This window comes from Prionailurus bengalensis, chromosome A1 (assembly GCF_016509475.1).
Source record: "Prionailurus bengalensis isolate Pbe53 chromosome A1, Fcat_Pben_1.1_paternal_pri, whole genome shotgun sequence".
Classification (NCBI taxonomy): domain Eukaryota; kingdom Metazoa; phylum Chordata; class Mammalia; order Carnivora; family Felidae; genus Prionailurus; species Prionailurus bengalensis.
The window spans coordinates 70368256-70388758 of NC_057343.1; the positions used below are offsets into that span (position 1 = coordinate 70368256).

The 20503-nt window shown below is 45.4% G+C and overlaps 1 long non-coding RNA gene across 1 annotated transcript; it reads right to left on the reverse strand.

The window, feature by feature from the left end:
* Nucleotides 1–1452: 1452 nt before the first annotated feature.
* Nucleotides 1453–19183, reverse strand: LOC122468221. Its single transcript, XR_006293172.1, has 4 exons — nt 19074–19183; nt 3048–3200; nt 2168–2204; nt 1453–1786 (listed from the first exon to the last, which is right to left on the reverse strand). It is a non-coding gene; the product is annotated as an uncharacterized LOC122468221 (long non-coding RNA).
* Nucleotides 19184–20503: the final 1320 nt, after the last annotated feature.

Sequence of the window (20503 nt, forward strand, 5' to 3'; positions counted from 1 at the left end):
TGACGGATTGAGGCGCACATTTGGTTTTCCCTGATCGGCGCTAAGTTGGAAGTGGGTCCAAAACTAGGAGGGGTGGGCGCCTGGGTGGCTCAGTCGGTTAAGCGTCCAACTTCGGCTCAGGACATGATCTCACGGTTCATGAGTTCGAGCCCCGCATTGTGCTCTGCGCTAATGGTGTGGAGTCTCTTGGGATTCTCGCTCTCTCCCTCTCTCTGCCCCTCCCCTGCTTGTGCTCTCTTAAAAATAAATAAACTTCAAAAAAAAAAAATTAGGGAAGCTGCCAGTTATTTACCAAGTCCTGGCCATGTTTGCCCAACTGCTGGTGTGGTTATGTAGGTCGCAGGGCTGATGGCTAGAGATACCGGTCTGACCGCCTACAGGACTAACTTGTACCGCAGGCTGGCTTCTGGGCTGTATGTAAATCTCCTGAGATGCTTCTCCCTGCTGGTATGCTCTGCTTACGTGCCCAGTTCTAAAATAGCTTCTTCTTCCTTAATCAGTCTTTCTTCAGGCCTCATCTTCTCTTTCTAAAACTCCATCTCAGGGTGCCTGGGTGGCTTAGTCGTAACTATCTGACTTCTGCTCAGGTCATCACCTCACGGTGAGTTCAAGTCCCACATTGGGTGAGCTCGAGCCCTGCTTCCTCTCTCTCACTTGTGACCCCTTTCTCTCTCTCTCTCTCAAAAAAATAACAAAATAAATGGTGTATATTACTAAAAAAAAAAATAAAAAATGAAACCCCATCTCAAAGTGTGAGGTCTTGGTGGACGTTTGCAAAAAGGGGACTGATTAAGGTGCAAATATGCCTGCAGCGCCTTCCCCGATGCCTCTGTGTCTCTATAGAAGATGCTGGTTAAAGCTAAAGCAGCTCCAATTCGTGCAAGTTCTGGGGTGTGACTCAGGGAAAGGATTGCTGGCAATAAGGGAGGGGAGTATCCTGAAGCGGGTAATTATGTCCTGTGCAGTGGGAGGGCCTCTTTAATTGCCTAGGGTGAGAGAACAGCCACACCCCCGGGGCAAGCCACAAAACAAGGAATGAACAAGGGATGTGATGCCACCCTGGGGTGATGCAATTCAGAGGCCTATCACCACACTGGAATGTTCCCTGGCCTCTCAGGTTGGAGGCGGAATCGGTGAGTGTGGACCATCACCGGCCCTCTCAGGTCACTTATGACATTCTGTCCCCATAGCTTTGGGCTCAACATTCTGCTCATGGAGTGTGTTCCGTCCGCAGTTCAAAGCCCGCAAGGGGAAAATCAGTGGCTAGGAATCTGGCAGAGAAACTGCAGAGGGCTGGGCCTGGGCCACCTTTGTTGGGTCAATAGACAGGATTCCATGTCTCCCTACTTGTTCTTGTTGTGAAAACCATGTCCCTGGTGCTGGACAAAGTGCGGGGAATATAATTAGAAATGAAATCCACTCCTAACCCCCCAAACCCCCTCCACAAAGGTAGAAGAGAAAGAAAACAGGTTTATTACTGAACAGCGTTAAACCAGATTGTGTGAGCATCACAGGCAACCAGCTGGAGGGGCTGCAAAGACAGAAAGCATCTCTCTTGGGCACCTAAGTGGATAACTCGTTTATGTCAGGCGGGTTCCACGATGTGGAGTCAGGTGAAGTTAGGCACATCTCCCCCAAAAGGGAAACTGGAAGCTGGGGCGTCACCTTCCTTGATGATCACACACAAAGAGATGCCCCCCGGGTCTTCGAGTTGTAAGACTGGCAAATGGCTTCTGTGGCCATTAAAAAGATTCCTGTGCATTTGGAAAGGATGGAGAAAGGAATTCTGAAAGAAAAATGAGGCAGGGGAGTGTTTTCCCCCCTTCCTTTCAACTGGGAGAATTAAGCCTTTAATTTTTAATTTATATTTGCCCTTACAAAAGTTACCCCTGTGTCAGGAGTCAGGATCAGGGTCTAGAGGGACTGGGCTGGAGCCCTGCAGCCAGCGAGCCTGGGGATGGCACCAGGCTCTGGGAGCAGCTCTCATTTCAGGTGAGTTTCTGTCTTCCCTGTGCTGTCTGCGGCCACAGTGAGGGAACCGGGCTCTCCTTTGATGGCTAGAGACACCCTCCCTGGCGAAGGGGGCATTTATAAGGGCTTCTGTCCCCCCTTCCTTCTCCCCCATACAGCCCAACCCCCTCCCCGCCCCCACCTGTTAGATTCTCACATCTTTATCTCTGATCTTGACGCACAAGATAAGGTTTCTATAATGGAAAAAAAGAGCAAGAACGAGTCAGGTGGTGAGTCAGAGCCAATTGAGCCAGCAATTTAAGAAGCCTGCTCTAAAAGCTGACGCTGGGGCCGCAGCTTGTGAAGCAGAGCACGGCGACCCGCCAGCACATCACAATCCTTGCGCGCACATTCCTTCCCCCTCCCTCCAAGGAGTGATCCTCGAAACTGGCCCTCTCTGGAAACGCTGCCCGTCCTGCTATTGCTTCCAGCGCTCTGGAGGAGTGGACATCCTGTGGTGTCTGAAACATTCCCTCGGAGGCCCAAGCACCTATGGTGGGTTTCTAGCAAAGCCATCCAAGGTTGAAAAAGATCTCCAGGGACACCTGGGTGGTCAGTGAGTTAAGCATCCGATTCCATTTTGGCTCAGGTCATGATCTCAAGGTTGTGAGAGGAGATCTGCCATGAGATGAGCGCAGAGCCTGCTTAAGATTCTCCCCAGGGCACTTGGGTGGCTCCGTTAATTAAGACCTGACTCTGAGCCCTTGGTTCAGGTCATGATCTCACTGTTCGTGGGTTCGAGCCCCATGTTGGGCTCTTCACTGTGCTTGGGATTCTCTCCCTTTCTCTCTGCTCTTCCCCCACCTCTCTCAAAATAAATAAGTAAACTTAAAAAAAAAAAGTAAAACCCAATTAAAAAAAAAATCTCCCCTCTCTCTGTTCCTCCCCTCCTGAACTGGTGTGCACACTCTTTCAAAAAAAAAAAAAAAAAAAGAAAAGAAAAAGAAAAAGATCTTAATTATATCATAAGGTCAAAACGTCTGCCTCCAGAAAGGTCATGACCTGATGTCCTCGGGGCAAATAACTGCTGGTCTTACCTTGAATTAAATGCTGATGTTGCTACAGGTTCCTGCTCATTTGCTTGTTCACCTCATTCGCCTCTTCAACGAGAAAGGATTGATGGCCAGCTTTGTGTTGGGCATTGCTCCGACGGTGTGTGGACAAAGAACAGATTCTGCCTCTGCACATCCCTACAGAGAGGACAAATGCATCAAGATGTGGGGTCTGAGCCATCCATCCCCCCCAGAGAAGTGAGCTCTGGCGGTGTCACCTGACATGCGGTCTGAATCCTGTTGTACCTCACCTTGCCACCAAAAACCCAAGTTCGGCTGCCCATCCCTCGAAAGGCCAGTACTCAAGGGGCGCCCAGGTGGTTCAGTGAGTTAAGCATCTGCTTTTGATTTCAGCTCAGGTCATGATCTTATGGTTCCTGAGATAGAGCCTCTCCATGCTAGGTGTAGAGCCTGCTTAAGATTCTCTCTCTCCCTCTGCCCTTCTCCTGTTTGTGATCACACTCTCTAGAAAGAAAAAAGAAAAGAAGAGAAGAGAAGAGAAGAGAAGAGAAGAGAAGAGAAAAGAAGAGAAAAGTAGAGAAGAGAAAAGAATAGAAAAGAAAAGAAAAGAAAAGAAAAGAAAAGAAAAGAAAAGGAGAGAGGGAGAGGGAGAGGGAGAGGGAGAGGGAGGGAGGGAGGGAGGGAGGGAGAAAAGCCAATACTCAAGAGATGAGTTTTGATTGGAAAGGAATAGGAGCTTTGTTCAGGAGGCCGACTACCTGGGGAAGGCCAGCTCTTGTCCAAAAACCAACTCCTAGGTTTCTGTCTGGCCCAATAATTTTGTAAAGGAATTTTAGGGCAGTTAATCAGTAAAAGGGGAGCACAGTGGTCTGTCACACTTGATTGCCTGCAGACTCAATGGTGCCAGCTACAGACATTATCGTGGTGCTCTGAGGTTGTGTCCTGGTGCCCTTGGGGGGAAGTTGGGTAAGACGGCTGGGTTCTGAGTCTTTCTAGGAAACAATTCATGATCTATACAAAGAAAGGTTTAGTTAAGCAATCACGTAGGCTACAGGTGCTTGCTAAAACTTAAAGACTACTGAGTTGGCAGAGGGCCAAGGCGGTGGCTTCAGCCTTCTGGAAAAATGTTCGGCAGGAAGACCAGGAAACCTTTCTTGAAAAATACCTGGTAGCAGATAAGGCTGCAAAGACGCTTAACTGTGGTCTCGGCTTTTGGCTAAAATCTGTGATTCAGCTGTGCAGCCAGGTGTGCCCATGGAAGGTCCAGAAGCCAACTCCTTTGTCTTTTCGGGAACCCACACCTCGAACACCTAGGTTGCCATGAACTCTGACCAGCATAGTGATGCCAGTAATATAAACCATGCCATTCACCTTTATTGTTATACCTGAATACTTACTTTCAACACGAGTAAACATCGATGTGTAATAAAAACTGTCAGAAACTGTGTTTTAAAGCATGGCACAAGTCTTAGTTTGCAGGATTACTTCAATGAACTTGCATTGCTACCACTGATCAATCTTTATTAAGTTTAGGAGTTAAAGAATAGATAAAGCTTAACCTTTGTCACTTGCCACTGGAGGGGATGGGAAGCTTCATAACCCGGTGACTGTAGAGGACCGTTTTAGGCAACCAACCTGAACAATGGAAACCTGAGTAAGGCAGAAGGGCCCACAGTGACCCTTACCCCCTGGCTAAATACAAACAGGTCCATTAGGCAACCCACCTCAAAATATCCATACGCCCTAGCTGACCAATGTGCTACTTACACCTAGACACAGGTACCAAAAAAGGAAAATTCTATACATTCCCATACCTGCTCACCTTCCCCCTTAACTATAGACACCGACCACTGCCTCTTGGCATAGTCTCTCCCTTGCTACCATGCCCAACGCTCCCTTGCCGTGTATTCAATCAACTTCTATCTCCTTTGTTGTGCCTTGGGTGAATTCTTTCACCGCCGGCACCACCGGCCTCCACCTGATCAGGTCACACCACAGAGCCTGATGTGGAGCTCAAATTCACAAACCCTGAGATCATGACCTGAGCCGAAGTCAGACGCTTGACCAACTGAGCCACCCAGGTGCCCCTGGATATCGATTTTAACAGTTGGTCATTTCCATTCACCCAAAAGAAACATTCAGTGCATCTGTAGTCACAGGGGACACCCTTCAGCTGAATCTACATGGTTCTAAATGAGTGATTTATAGGGAAGTCAGAGTGGGGGTGGGTGATGAGTGAAGGACAATGAAGGCAGAGATGAAAGGTAACCAAAAAGCTGAAGAAGTTGTGAGCTCAAGAGCTTGTGTGTGAGGAGTCTTGCAGGAGGGGGTCATTGACGCCCACTTCCTTCTCAAGGAAGGAACATTTGCATTTCTTTTTTGAGGCCAATACCCCATTTGGTACAAGCATTTTAGCACCTAGACCCCCATCTTGTCCCCACCCTTTGTCCAGAGGCCTTGGTTTCTCCAAAGCCCGCTCTTGAAAACCGGGGCTTGTAGCTCTGCCCCTGCTGACCATCACCAGATTCCATCTCTCAGAGCCTAACCTGTGACCCCACTGCCTGTCCCATCTGGCACTGACCGCTAACTGTCCAGCACAGGCTGCTTCTGCTTCTGACCTGGCATGAGCTGAAGCCCCACAACAATGGCACAGCTGCCATATTATTCAGTATAGAAATGTGCTTGATCAGAGCTTTAAGACATAATACACCAGAATTTAAGAAATCTTTAGAATAAATAGGTAAAGGAAGAAAAACATACCATAGGTACCAGCATTTTAAAAACTAGGTCCTGTACCAAGCCACATAATAGGTGGCCTTGAAATAATACTGATTATACAATAGGGAGTGAGGACCCCAGGAGGACTCACACCAGGAAAATTGGGGGGGGGGGGGGGAGGGGTGCAAATGGACTGCTTACTGCTACAATATCTTAGTTCATCATGATTATATGTGTGGGGAGTAGAGGTAAAAAAAAATGTACCATATAATTAAATGAATTGGAAACTCTTCCATGTCTGTCTTTCCATAGCATGCTTAATATTTGATTTAAATATTTCCTTTTTTTTTTTTAAGTTTTATTTGTTTATTTTGAGAGAAAGAGATCATGAGCAGGGGAGGGGCAGAGAGAGGGAGAGAGAGAATCCCAAGCAGGCTCTCAGCCCAGAGCCTGACATGGAGCTCAAACTCACGAACCGTGAGATCATGACCTGAGCCGAAATCAAGAGTTGGTCACTTAACCGACTGTGCCACCCAGATGCCTCTGATTTAAACATTTCTAATGTTTATATTTTCTTTTTTTAATTTAAACTTTTTATTCTGAAGAAAAAAAAGCCCTTGGATGTCAGAAAAGTTGTAAGAGGGGCGCCTTGGTGGCGCAGTCAGTTAAGCATCCGACTTCAGCCAGGTCACGATCTCGCGGTCCGTGAGTTCGAGCCCCGCGTCGGGCTCTGGGCTGATGGCTCAGAGCCTGGAGCCTGTTTCTGATTCTGTGTCTCCCTCTCTCTCTGCCTCTCCCCGTTCATGCTCTGTCTCTCTCTGTCCCAAAAATAAATAAACGTTGAAAAAAAAATTAAAAAAAAAAAAAGAAAAGTTGTAAGATTACAATAGAATATGATAAACTCCATATAACCTTCACCTGAGTTCACGGATCTTAGCCATTTTTACGCACTGCTTTCTTGCTCTCATTCTCTGCTCTCCCCAGCCCCTCCTTCTCTCTCACTCACAGTATCTCATAAGAGCAAAGACATTCTCTTACCTAATTATAGTACAATTAGTCCAAGTCAGGGGATACCATAATAATGCTATTCTATTAGCTAACCACTTGTCCAGTAATGTATTTTATAGGCAATTTTTTTCTAAGCCTCTACTCCAGGATTGTGCTTTGTACCTTGTATTTAGTTGTTTTGTCCTTCTTTCCTTTAATCAAGACCAGTTCCTCAGGCTTCTTCTTCCTCTTCTTCTTCTTCTTTTTTTCCCTCTTCAATGACATTGACATTTTGTATTAAAGAGTAGAGGCCATTTGCTTTGTACTATGTTCCAGGGAACAATCAAATCAAGCTTTCCTCTTGATTAGAATCAGTTGGCTCATTTTTGGAAGGGCTCCTACATCAGTGATATTGGATCTTTCTCAGTGCATTGCATTAGGGGGCACATGATGATGTTTGTTCATCCCGTTACTGGGATCACTCAGTTAAGGTAATCCCCTTCAGATGTCTCCACAGCAAAGTTCCCTTTTTTCACTTTGCAATTATTAAGTTAACTGCAGGATATACTTTGAGACATGTGAATAGCCTGTAATCCATTGTATTTGTCAGGGTTTTCTGGGGAAACAAAACCAATGATGTGCATGTATATGTATGGAGAGAGAAAGAGGGAGGAAAGATTGATTTTAAGAAGTTGGCTCACACAGTCATGGTAGTTGTTGAGTCCAAAATCTGCAGAATAGGCTGTCAGGCTGGAGACAGAATTCCCACTTCTTTGGGAGACTTCAGTCTTTTTCTTTTATGGCCTTCAAAGGGTTGGATGAGGCCCACCCATATCATGGAGGACAATCTGCTTTACTCGGTCTAGTGATTTCAATGTCAATCTCATCTAAAAAATACCTTTACAGTGACATTCAGACTGGCCTACCCAAGTTGACATACAATTAACTATCACACTCCTCAAACTTCTATCCAATGGTTTGACCATACATTGATAATTTTAGCTTTAATTGATCATGACCATGATGATTCAAGACGGCAGTGTTCTAACTCTATCATTCCTTCTACATTTGTCAGCTGTTAAAAAAAAAACAACCAGGAAAATGCAGATAAAGCTAAATTCTTCCACTGTTTCCCAGAAGTATGATATATAATTATTATTTTGGTGTAATATCTCATCAATTCCACATAGTTTCATTTTGTAAGTAAGTCTTTGCTTCATTTGGAACTTATACCAAGTACATTGTGACATATGGAGCCAACCTGATTTTTTCCCAGATGACTTTATTTTCTTATCACCATTTGTCAAAAGTCCATGTTTTCTCCCAATGATTTGATATGATACCTTTGTCAAATTCTAAATTCCCATATAATCTGGCTCCACTTTGATTTTTGTATTCTATTCCGTTTATTTGTCTTTTCATGGCCCATAGTCCCTGTTTAATTATAGGGCTTCCATAATATCTTGTGCTATCTCCTGGAGACAATTGTCTGTGTGTTTCTTGCATTTTTGCACATTTTTTGAGGGGTGCCTGGGAGGCTCAGTTGGTTGAGCATCTGACTTTGGCTCAGGTCATGATCTCATAGCTCATGGGTTCAAGCCCCACATCAGGCTCTGTGCTGGCAGCTCAGAGCCTGGAGCCTGGTTTGGATTCTGTGTCCCTCCCTTTCTCTCTGCCCCTTCCCAGCTTGTGCTCTCTCCCTGAAAAATAAAGAAACTTAGGGGGTGGGGGGGCCTGGGCAGCTCAGTCGGTTGGGCGTCTGATTTCTACTCAAGTCACGATCTCACGGCTTATGAGTTTGAGCCCCATGTCTGGCTCTGTGCTGACAGCTCAGAGCCGGGAGCCTGCTTTGGATTCTGTGTCTCCCTCTCCCTCTGCCCCTCCCTCACTTGTGGTCTGTCTGTCTCTCTCTCAAGAATAAACAAACATTAAAAAAATTAAAAAAAAACCTTTAAATTTGCACATCCTTTGAGCTGATGATGCCTTTGTTCTGGGCTTCCTTTAAAGGATATGTGTATAACAAACAGTGTTGGAAGACAGAGATCATGTCTCCCAGAAGCAAAGGGCAGGCATGCTCCCGTCTGTTATAAAAGATTTGGGCTCCCTAAGTTCAGAGTTTCTCCCCTGTCAGGCAACCTACATGGCTGTATTCATGTCACTTGTGGAAACTAGGGTTCAGGGAACACATCCAGGAAAATGTTGATAATGCTGACACTTTGCTTTAGCCAGGAATCTTGTATCTTCTATCATATCATGAACCTGTAGGGGGCTAACTTGTTAGCTTGCAGGAAGGTTAAAATCTCTGACCCTTCCTGGTTGTTGACATCACTTCATAGGGGAGTCCTTCCTCAGTGCCCCTCTTGATTAGACTTTTCCTGGTGTTCTTACATGCTTATTTGTCCATGTAACCTTTAGAATTAATCTAGTTCTCAAAGTCAATCAATCAGACAAAACCTTGTATTTTATATGGAACATGCTAATTTCACAAATCAATTTCAAGAGAATCTATAACTTCATTGGTGAATATTCCCTTTTTCTAGGTTCTCATGGCCAAACTTGTAATCCAGGTCTTTAGTAATTTACAGCTGAACTACATGTCTTCTTAAAACCAATTTTGGATTTTGTTTAAATAAATGAAAAGAAAACCCTATTAAACCTTGGGATGAAAAGCATAGTGGCCAAAACATGGCCTGTCATTAAAATAGAACACACCCCAGGGCTCCTGGGTGGCTCAGTTGGTTGAGTGGCCGACTTTGACTCAGGTCATGATCTCGAGGTTCGTGGTTTGAGCCCCGCATTGGGCTCTGTGCTGACAGCTCGAAGCCTGGACCCTGCTTTAGATTCTGTGTCTCCCTCTCTCTCTGCCCCTCCCCCACTCCCGCTTGCTCTATCTCTCTCAAAAATAAATAAACATTAAAAAAAAAAAAAAAAGAACACACCCCAGAGGGCTGCCCTGAAGATTGAATGAAGTCATACACGTGGGTCAAGCACGATAAGAAGTCATTAAATGTTAGTGATTGTTATAATTATTTCTTTTGGTAGCAGTGATCTTTCATCTCACATGAACAAAAAAATCCCAGTTCTGACCATTTTCATATGTGTGAATCTGTGTGGTGAGGAAGCTCAAGATCATTTATTTTTTAAGATTTTTATTTTATGTATTCTTTTTTGAGAGAGAGCGAGCGTGCGCGCAAGCGGGGAAGAAGGGCAGAGGGAGAGAGAGAGAACCTGAAGCAGGCTCCGAGTTCAGAGTGGATTCTGACTTGGGGCTCGATCCCATGACCCTGGGATCATGACTTGAGCCCAAATCAAGAGTCAGACGCTCAACCAATAGGTCCACCCAGGTGCCCTGAAAGAATTCTTATAATACGGAATTATGATTTATTGGGTGCCGGACATGGATACGTGAATTTGACTAACATGGTAATGATCATCTATAAATAAAATCCTCTCCCTCAAGTGTATCTTTTAATTGAAAACATTTTACATTTCTCATGGAGGCCACTACTTCATCATTTTTACAATTTAATGAGGATGAAAGCCCAGCTTATGCAGGAAGAGATAGTAATGGATGGTTTTGTTCTGTATCAGAGCCATTATGATAATTCTGAGTCCTCTGTCCTTGGAAATGTTGGGTTCATAAATTTAAACTGATAGAAGGCACAGCAATCCAGTTTTTACTGGAATTTGGTTATTTGCTTTATTCTAATGTATAGTTTTTCAGTTCTCATTATTTCATTTAGATATTAAAAGTCCTGCCTTCTATGCTATAATAAAGTACCTGAATGATTTCCATGATAACATGCTAGCCTAAGTCTGAGATGTGAACGAGTCCTGAGTTGTTAAGAACAAGCTACTGGCGGCTGTAGTGACCATTTCCAGGGGTAGGACCAAAACCCAGGCAAGGCCGGGTGGGTTGCTTGGAGCAGCCAGCTGGGGTCTGAAGGAAGCACCAGCTCCCAGCTCCTAAACCACCCCCACCCCATTCTTATGGCTGCTTAAGGCCCATTCCAGCTGGGGAAACCAAGAAGCTAATTACCATCAGCTGGTTGGCAGGGATGAGAAAACCTGATGAACACATTTCTCCAGAAGACACATGGCTTATGAGGAGTTATGGAGACAAACAGGAGAAAGGCGCTAACATCAAAGCCAGCCCTGATGAAAGCTCTGGTTTGAATCCTGTCTATCCCCTCAGTATCCCTCCCCCCTGCCTTTTGATAGTTTAGAGAACCAGAAACTGTGGTAATCTGAAGTCTGCATATAGAGACACATGGAAATGTGGCTAACATCCCTTATTGTCATATTCATTGGCTCTCTTTCTTGGACACCTTACTTTTGGGAACAGCTTCAAATGTATGGACTGGTTCTCTAAGAACATTCTAGCTGAAACCACATTTCTTGTTCTTTCTTCTTTTTTCCCCAGGGTATTTTCCACAGGTCCTTCTGGGTCCAGTCCCCACCCTTCTCCATTCTGTTCTCTGACTCAGGAAGCTGGTCTATCGGAACAGCATCAGTGTCTTCCTTGCTCTGGCTTCTGGTGGATTCAGCCAAGGACAGAGAGGCGGCGAAGGAAGTCCAGAAGTCCCCTTTCCAGACTGCCTTGGTTGGCTGCATCTCCTACAGCTGAGTGCTCCTTCTGGCTGTCAGTGACAGCTCCCACCTTGCCCCTGAATTCCGGCACTGGTGAGGTCTTTCCTAGGCCCAGTGCTTAATTGTGTCATGTTGGTCCCACCAACTTTACCCACACTGTAGAGACACTTCTCATTTCCCGTTTGAGCATGCCATCTGTTTTCTGCTGGGGGCCTGTGCTCATTTCCTAGGACTGCTGTGACAACTATCCACAGCAGAGTGACTTTACACAGCAGAGATTTGTTCCCTTACAATCTGGAGTCTTGGACTCTAAAATCGAGGTGTCGGCTGCCGACAGGGCTGTGCTCTCTTGTGCTCTCTTGGGAGGCCCTGGGGAGACTCCTCTGGGCACTTCTCTCAGCTTCTGGTGCGGCCAGAAGCCCTTGGCCTGCAGCTGTGTGACTCCAATCTCTGCTCCCTCTTCACAGGGCAGGCTCCTCTCTGTGGGGAAGGGTCAGAGCGAGAGGGAGAGAGAATCCCAAGCAGGCTCCGCGCCATCAGCATGGAGCACAACTCGGGGCTTGAACTCACAAATTGTAGATCACGACCTGAGCCAAAATCAAGAGTCAGACGCTTCCCTGACTGAGCCACTCAGGTTCCCCAGTGTGACTTCATCTTAATTTGAGGACATCTGCAAAGACCCTATTTCCAAATAAGGTCACATTCATAGGCACAAGGGGTTAGGATGTCAATATATCTTTTTGGAGGGTACAGCTCAACCCACAACAGGGGCCAATGGATATGGTGTCCCAAGTGGGCTCTTCTCTCCCTCCAGGTTCTCAGGCCCCCCTGGTCTCCTCCATTAGTCCTCCTGCTTGCTTCACTTTCTTCACGTTGTTCTCCTACTTGATTTCCCAATGACCTCAAACACTATCCCCCAGAAACTCTTCTTTCTGTCTTGGTAACATTGCCACCGCTACAGTTCTGTGTTGTTGTTTTCTTTTTCAAGATTTTATATATATTTGTAAGTAATCTCAATACCCAATGTGGGACTCGAACCCACAGTTCTGAGATCAGCCTACTAACTGAGCCAGCCAGGCGCCCCAGTCACCACTCCAGTTTTAAGGTATTCATTTTCTTTGCCCTGTTCTGCTCTGGTCTCCTGGTAGACTCTCCCCACCTCCTAGAACAGAGCCAACTATGCATGGCATTCCCTGTTAACACAGATGGCATGTGACATATGTCCACCCAACCATGAAGGGGTGGAATTTGGGGAAAAGTCTCCTCCTTTGTGCCCCCCTCCCTCTCCCTCCATTCCTTTCCTTCTCCCCTCATTCCACCCCCATGCATGCACGCTCACATTGACCATGACAAAGGAAGGTCTACTACTGGCATAGCCTTCCTATAACCATGACAGGAGCTGGTTTCCAAATGAGACAAGAATAATGTGGATAGGGGCGCATGGGTGACTCAGTAGGTTGAGTGTCTGATTCTTGATTTCTGTTCAGGTCCTGATCCCAGGGTCATGGAATCGAGCCCCACATTGGACTCTGTGCTGAGCATGGAGACTGCTTAAGATTCTCTGTCTGTCTCCCTCTCAAGAAGAGAAAGAGAGAAAGAGAGAGAGAGAGAATAATGTGGACAGGAAACTGAAATAAAATGAAAAGACTTGGCCACTGATGACATCATAGAACAACTGGGTCAATGAGCCCTGAAGGCTGGCCCACCTCAGCCTTTGAATCATGTAAGCCTAACCATGCTTATGCGACCTAAGTTGGTTTGGGTTTGGGGGTTTCTGTTACTTGCAGCTGGGTTGTGTTTTTTTTTTTTTCCCTTTCTCTTGTTTCTAAATGACTAAGAAGATAGAACAAAAAAAACCCCAAAACAAAATCAGAAAGCAGTTTTCTTGGATACAAGATGGCCAGGTGAGAATTGGAGGCCGTCTGGTTCTCAGTGTCAGGATGTCAATGGGGAATACTTCTTCTCTTCCTAGATCCCTGGGTTTTCAGCCCCATCAGGTCTGTCCCGAGTAGATGCCACAAGCTGGTGTGTGCCTAGAAGTCCCACGGAAGGAGAGCGTGTGGCAAGCTAACCTGTGAGGGTCTGGAAGATGGCTTTGGGGAAAACAGGTCAGGGAACCACACCGGGGGGACAAGGCAGCTTTTCCAAGCGTTGTGAACAGACTGTTGGAAAGAGTAGAGACAGAAAGCATATTCAATAAAAAGAAGGCTGCAATTAGGACTTCTGGATAGAGACAGGGACTGAATACAAATATTTATATCTACTCCCTCCTTAAACTCACTAAATGACAGTAAAGATGGTAAAATATATATTTTTAAATGTATAAACTCACAAGAATTGGAGAGAAGACAATATTGACAATTTTGGAAGCCGAACAGCAGATAGATGAATGGTAACTTAGCCGACTTCAGAAAGCAAGATCCAAAGCCAGTAGTAGGGAAGCTACAGAACAACTCAAATTGCGCGTGTACACACACACACACGTTTACACATGCACACACAGGCACATGCATCTGAGGAATCAGCAGCACCAGCACCTTAGGAAGTTGAAGTGATGATAGGGCAACAGGTAGGAATTTGATCCTTAAGTCCTCCTCCCACTACACAGCTGGATGCTTCTGTGTGGTGGCTTAGTCTCTGCAGGGGGTAAAACCAAGGGTCACAGGCTCAGGGGACACATGGACCATTGGGTAGAGTACTGGATAACAAACAATGGGGCGGCGTAAATGAAGGTTTCCATACTGAATGTAGGCACGTCCTCCTCCTCCCTCCTTCCTGTCGTGCTTCCACCCCATGGTTTGGATCAGCTGAAGGGAAAAAAAATCTAAAAATGCCACCTTCTGGGTTTCTGCAATAAAATGGCTCATCCAGATTTCCCTATGTGGAGATTACAGTCACGTGCATGGAGCTTCCAATCAGTGCTTTAAGGCTCTTCTCTTAAATCCGAGCAGACAGCCAAGAATCAGAAGGTATATGAGGAAATGTGCCATTTGAGAAACAGGCTAAGAAACAAGCAACTCAGAAAAAACCAACTTGGAGGGAAGGAAGAGACACAATACAGGGGAAGAAGACTTCAAGATACCCAGAGTGGTAATCTAGAAGTTGGGAGAAGAGCGGCCATCGTGAAATAGAAGCTGGATCTGATCGTGACAAGTCTGCTCATTGGAAAGACTCTGGGTTAAAGACATGATGGCAGAAATTGAGGAAAAAATGCATGAGAGAGTTTGGAACATAAACTGAGGATTTCTCAAAGGTAAAACAAAATAAAAAAGTAGGAGAGAAAGGATAAAAAAAAAACCCTAGAGTCTGGTCAAAGAGGAGGAAAATCTAAATAACAGGAGTTCTAGAGAGAGCAGAGGAAATGGAGAGGAGAGGATTTGAAACAATTTATGAAAATGACCCAGAATCAAAGGACAGGAGTTTCCAGATCAAAAGGGCCCACAGAGCATCCAGCACAACAGATAAAAATAGACCCACACGTGGGAGGGATGGGTTAATTAGGTGATGGGGACTTAGGGGTGCACCTGTCGTGCTGAATCACTATATTGTACACCTGAAAGTAATATAACACTGTGTTAACTGGAATTAAAATTTAAAAGACGGACTCGCAATCCCTATCAACATAACACCAGTGTTCTCCACAGAGCTAGAACAAACAATCCCAAAATTTGTATGGAACCAGAAAAGATCCTGAATAGCCAAAGCAAACCTGAACAAGAAAACCAAAGCTGGATGCATCGCAATCCCAGACTTCAAGCCATACTACAAAGCTGTAATCGTAAAGACAGTATGGTACTGGCACAAAAACAGACACTCAGATCAATGGAACAGAGAACCCAGAAATGGACCCACAAACGTATGGTCAACTAATCTTTGACAAAGCAGGAAAGAATATCCAATGGAATAAAGACAGTTTCTTCAGCAAGTGGTGCTGGGAAAACTGGACAGCGGCTTTCAGAAGAATGAGCCTGGACCACTTTCTTACACCATACACAAAAATAAACTCAAAATGGATGAAAGACCTAAACATAAGATGGGAAGCCATCAAAATCCTAGAGGAGAAAGCAGGCAAATACCTCTTTGACCTCGGCCGCAGCAACTTCCTACTCAACATATCTCTGGAGGCCAGGGAAACCACAGCAAAAATGAACTATTGGGACCTCATCAAAATAAAAAGCTTCTCACAGCAAAGGAAACAATCAGCAAAACTAAAAGGCAGCTGACGGAATGGGAGAAGATATTCGCAAACAACATATCAGATAAAGGATTCGTATCCAAAATCTATAAAGAATTTATCAAACTCAACACCCAAAAAACAAATCATCCAGCGAAGAAATGGGAAAAAAGACAAGAATAGACACTTCTCCAAAGATGACATCCAGATGGCTAATAGACACGTGAAAAAATGCTCAACACACTCATTATCAGGGAAATACAAATCAGAACCACAATGAGATACCACCTCACACCTGTCAGAATGACTAACATTAACAACTCAGGTAACAACAGATGTTGGTGAGGATGTGGAGGAAAGAGGATCTCTTTTGCACTGCTGGTGGGAAGGCAAACTGGTGCAGCCACTCTGGAAAACAGTATGGAGGTTCCTCAAAAAATTAAAAATAGAGCTACCCTATGACCCAGCAATTGCACTACTAGGTATTTATCTCAGGGATACAGGTGTGCTGTTTCGAAGGGGCACATGCACCCCCATGTTTATAGCAGCACTATCAGCAATAGCCAAAGTATGGAAAGAGCCCAAATGTCCATCGATGGATGAATGGATAAAGAAGATGTGGCATATATATATATACAATGGAGTATTACTCGGCAATCAAAGAGAATGAAATCTTGCCATTTGCAACTATGTGGATGGAACTAGAGGGTATTATGCTAAGCAAAATTAGTCAGAGAAAAATAAATATCATATGACTTCACTCATACGAGGAATTTAAAATACAAAACAGGTGAATATAAGGGAAGGGAAGCAAAAATAATATAAAAAAAGGGAGGGGGACAAAACATAAGAGACTTTTAAATATAGAGAACAAACAGAGGGTTGCTGGTGGGGTTGTGGAAAGGGGGCTGGGCTAACTGGGTAAGGGGCATTAAGGAATCTACTCCTGAAATCATTGTTGCACCATATGCTAACTTAGATGTAAATAAATAAATAAATACCTAAATAGACTCATACAGCACCATGAAATTTCAAATTCCTAGAAGCCAAGAGACAATGCTACAAGCTTCTAGAGAAAATAGTTTTCATAGGAAAGGTCAATAATCAGAATAGCTTGGGCTTTTCTTTTTTTTTTTATTTTTGAGACAGAGAGAGACAGAGCATGAACGGGGGAGGGTCAGAGAGAGGGAGACACAGAATCTGAAACAGGCTCCACGCTCTGAGCTGTCAGCACAGAACCCGACGCGGGGCTTGAATTCATGGACCGCGAGATCATGACCTGAGCCGAAGTCGGATGCTTAACCGACTGAGCCACCCAGGCGCCCCTAGCTTGAGCTTTTCAATAGTGACAATGAAAAGCTCAGAGACATGGAGATGGTCCCAGAATTCCCATTACCAGGGAAAATGGCTCCCAATTGGAACTCCACACCCAGCCAAATGTGAAGCAAACAGCAGAGTAGAATAAAAAGCTTTCAGACATGTGGGGTGCCCCTGAGTGGCTCAGTTGGTTAAGCATCCAGGTTTTGGTTTCAGCTCAGGTCATAATTTCATGGACATGATATTGACCCCCTCATCAGGCTCCTTTCTGACAGTGGGGAGCCTGCTTGGGATTCTCCCTCTCTCTCTCTGTGCCCCTCCCTGATGCACATGCACACACACACACACACACACACACACTCTCTCACTTTCTCTCTCTCTCTCTCAAAATAAATAGCTTAAAATAGGCTTTCAGACAGACATGCAAAACCCTAGAAAAAATTTACCTCACATGGCCACTTCTTAGGAATCAACCATAGAAAAGTCCCCAACCAAAAAAAAGGAATAAGAGAGAAGAGGCTATGAAATACATGACATGGGAGGTAACAAAGAGGTGACGGCAATTTTAAGATCCTCTAACAAGGATCTTTTTGGCCTACAGATTGGCATCTGTTAAAAAACAAAATTCAACCAAGTGAATTTGAAAATCTAATTGGCTTTATTAAGAGATTCAGAATCAGGCAGCATCCATCCAGCGAGGAGGGGAGGGGCTCCCCAAGGCGGTGTACAAAATGGAAGCGAAGGCAGGCAAAAAGTTATTAGCTCAAGAAATGAAAGAATTGTTTTTGGCAAAGTCAACTTCCTTCAGGGGGTCTTATGTGCAGATGACCTCATCTTCCTTCAGGGGATGGAGAGGGCCCAGGCACAGATTACCTCACAGGTGCTGACCAGAAAATTCCAGATTAATTGGCTTAAAATTCCACTGCAGAGGTTGAAATTGCAATTAAGTCTTGGTTTGCTGTCCTGAGCGCAAGTGGCTCCATCTTGGGCCTGTGTTTCTCTGGTAACAAATCCTTCAGGAGGTTCCAGAAAAAAAACCTTTTTAATGTTTATTTATTTTTGAGAGAGAGAGAGAGAGAGAGAGAGAGAGAGAGCGAGCACAAGTGAGAGTGCACGCAGGCGCTCAAGAGCACAGGGCTCGATCCCATGGACCATGAGATCATGACCTAAGCTGAAATCAAGAGTCAGACGCTCAACCAACTGAGCCACCCAGGTGTCCCTAGAAGAAACCTCTTTAAGATGATGAAATTGATAGAACATTTAGTGTATTTGGTCACATTGCGAAGAGATTTACTAAACTGAGGGAGTTTTGGAGGTTGAATTTGTATTTTTCTTTAAGTTTTTATTTTTTTTTTTAATTTTTTTTTTCAACGTTTATTTATTTTTGGGACAGAGAGAGACAGAGCATGAGCGGGGGAGGGGCAGAGAGAGGGAGACACAGAATTGGAAACAGGCTCCAGGCTCTGAGCCATCAGCCCAGAGCCTGATGCGGGGCTCGAACTCCCGGACTGCGAGATCGTGACCTGGCTGAAGCCGGACGCTTAACCGACTGCGCCACCCAGGCACCCCTAAGTTTTTATTTTTGAGAGAGCACATGCGGGCACACACGTGCGCGAGTGGCGAGGGGGGGCGCTGAGAGAGAAGAGAGGAGATCTGCACTGCCCGTGCAGAGCCCCACGTGGGGCTTGAACTCACGGACCTGAGGTCATGACCTGAGCCAAAATCAAGAGTCAGTCAGCTGCTGAACAGCCTCAGCCACCCAGGGGGCCCCTGGAGGTTTAATTTGTAAAAATATGTGGAAAAATAAACAAATTTGAAAAGGAATGATTAACGCCAGAGCAAACAAACTGCGATATCATGCCTGGAAGGGACAACGAATCATGGTGTACCGTGTGGCTTCTGCGGAACCACACTGACATGAGCGCAGTAATAGAACAGTGCCTATTAGTCTAACTGAAATCACCACACGGCTCACGCAGCGTGCGTTTGTAGCTGCCACGAACGGCAGGGTGTTCGTGAGGAAGAGCTAAATTCTCATTCTCTGCTGTAGGAAGTGAACGCAGCTTAAAACCCAGAAACCCACCAGGAGCTGGCGAAGCCTGCCGTTTGGAGGTAAGCAGCGAGGCGGAAGGGTTCAAGGCGGTTGCCCCTAAGGAGCGTGAAGCGGCCCCGGGCAGGAAAACCAGAGGACTACGATTTTTCCAAACGAATCTTTGCCTTTTTAGACTTTGCAGGTACTGGCTCGATAAAAGGTAAAAACTTACTTTTAAAAATACACTGTATTCGTACAGAGTATTTGGGATGGCGGAGCGGGTTTGGACATTTTCGTCGAGGTGGGAGTAGATGAATTTCACGCACGCAGTCCTCTAGAAGCCGACTGGGGACCCCGGCGGCATTCATCTGTTTCGTAAAAGTCAAGCTGAGGTAGGAGGAGCCCCGCCCTTCTGCATCCAGTCTTGGCAGACTAGCGATCAAGGGAACAGTGATGTGAGAGCCGGACTCTGCTTCTCCCACCTCCCTGGGTGCGGTTTTCTATTTCTGCTGCCCAAACCCCCTTGCTTTAGGGCCCACCATTCTTTGGGGTTTGTTTGTTAAGTTTTTGTCATTGCAAGGAGACAGAAATTTCAGAGACCAGTCAGAAGGCTGTACTTTAGTCTCTAATAAATGCCACACCCAACGGATATTTGCTTTTTATCCACGTGGATTTCAACCTTCAGCCTGCGGGTGGGCCACGTCAATGCCATCTACATCTCAGGCTTTGTGGGCCTGGGCCGCTGTTGCTGGCGCAGTGACAGTTGACGGTCGGGAAGGAGGATGGCCAAGAAAACAGAGTTCCAGCAAATGGAGGGAATATTCTAACCTGTTGGTAATCTCTCCAGGGCAAAGATGGGGAGCCCAACTCAGGCCATGAGGGAATCACATCACACTTTATTTTATAACAAAATGAGGTCCAAGCAGGACATTTGTATAGATTATTCGTAGCTGCTCTGGGCAGATGTGGTGATACATCGAAGAAAATGCACAGTGACCTAGGCTGGCATCCCTTGCTTGAGAAAATGATCTAAAAATTATACATGTCTGTGCCAGAGGTTCTAAGCACCACTGAGAATGTTCTTTAGGAGACCCCCTGATGCATTTTCCACCACCCAGAGGAAGTTAACACGTGTTTGCTCAAATAAACTAGTCTCCTCTTTTCCGGGGATTCCTTCGGCAGGTCACATGCTAACGTGAACAGAACCAGAGAGCAAAGGGCCAAGAGGAAGGGCAAAGGATGTGAGAGGTGTTTTGTGGTTCACAGACGTGTGACCACCTGCATCTCATTACACCTGTTACAACAATAGCATGGAGGGACTCCAAACCTTGGCTTGCAGATATTTCTATCCACACACACCTGCAAAGTGTACAGGAAGAGAAACACGCCCGTGTGTTAGCTCTATCGCCATGCTGATATTATTATGCCAGCCATCACAGCTTCGAGTGACTCACGATGCTTTCGAAATTGCATTTTCCCCAGGAAAGATTCATTCCTGCTGATGGGAGGCGGGAGTTCCAACGGAAAGTTCATAGTTTTAAATAGTTGTCTTTAATGAACCACAGTACATTTCCGTGCACTTGCGAGATCTAAAAGTTGTTGTTCCAGAAAGGCACATATTATCATTAATCACAGTGTTTGCATGGTTTTACAGTCTCTATT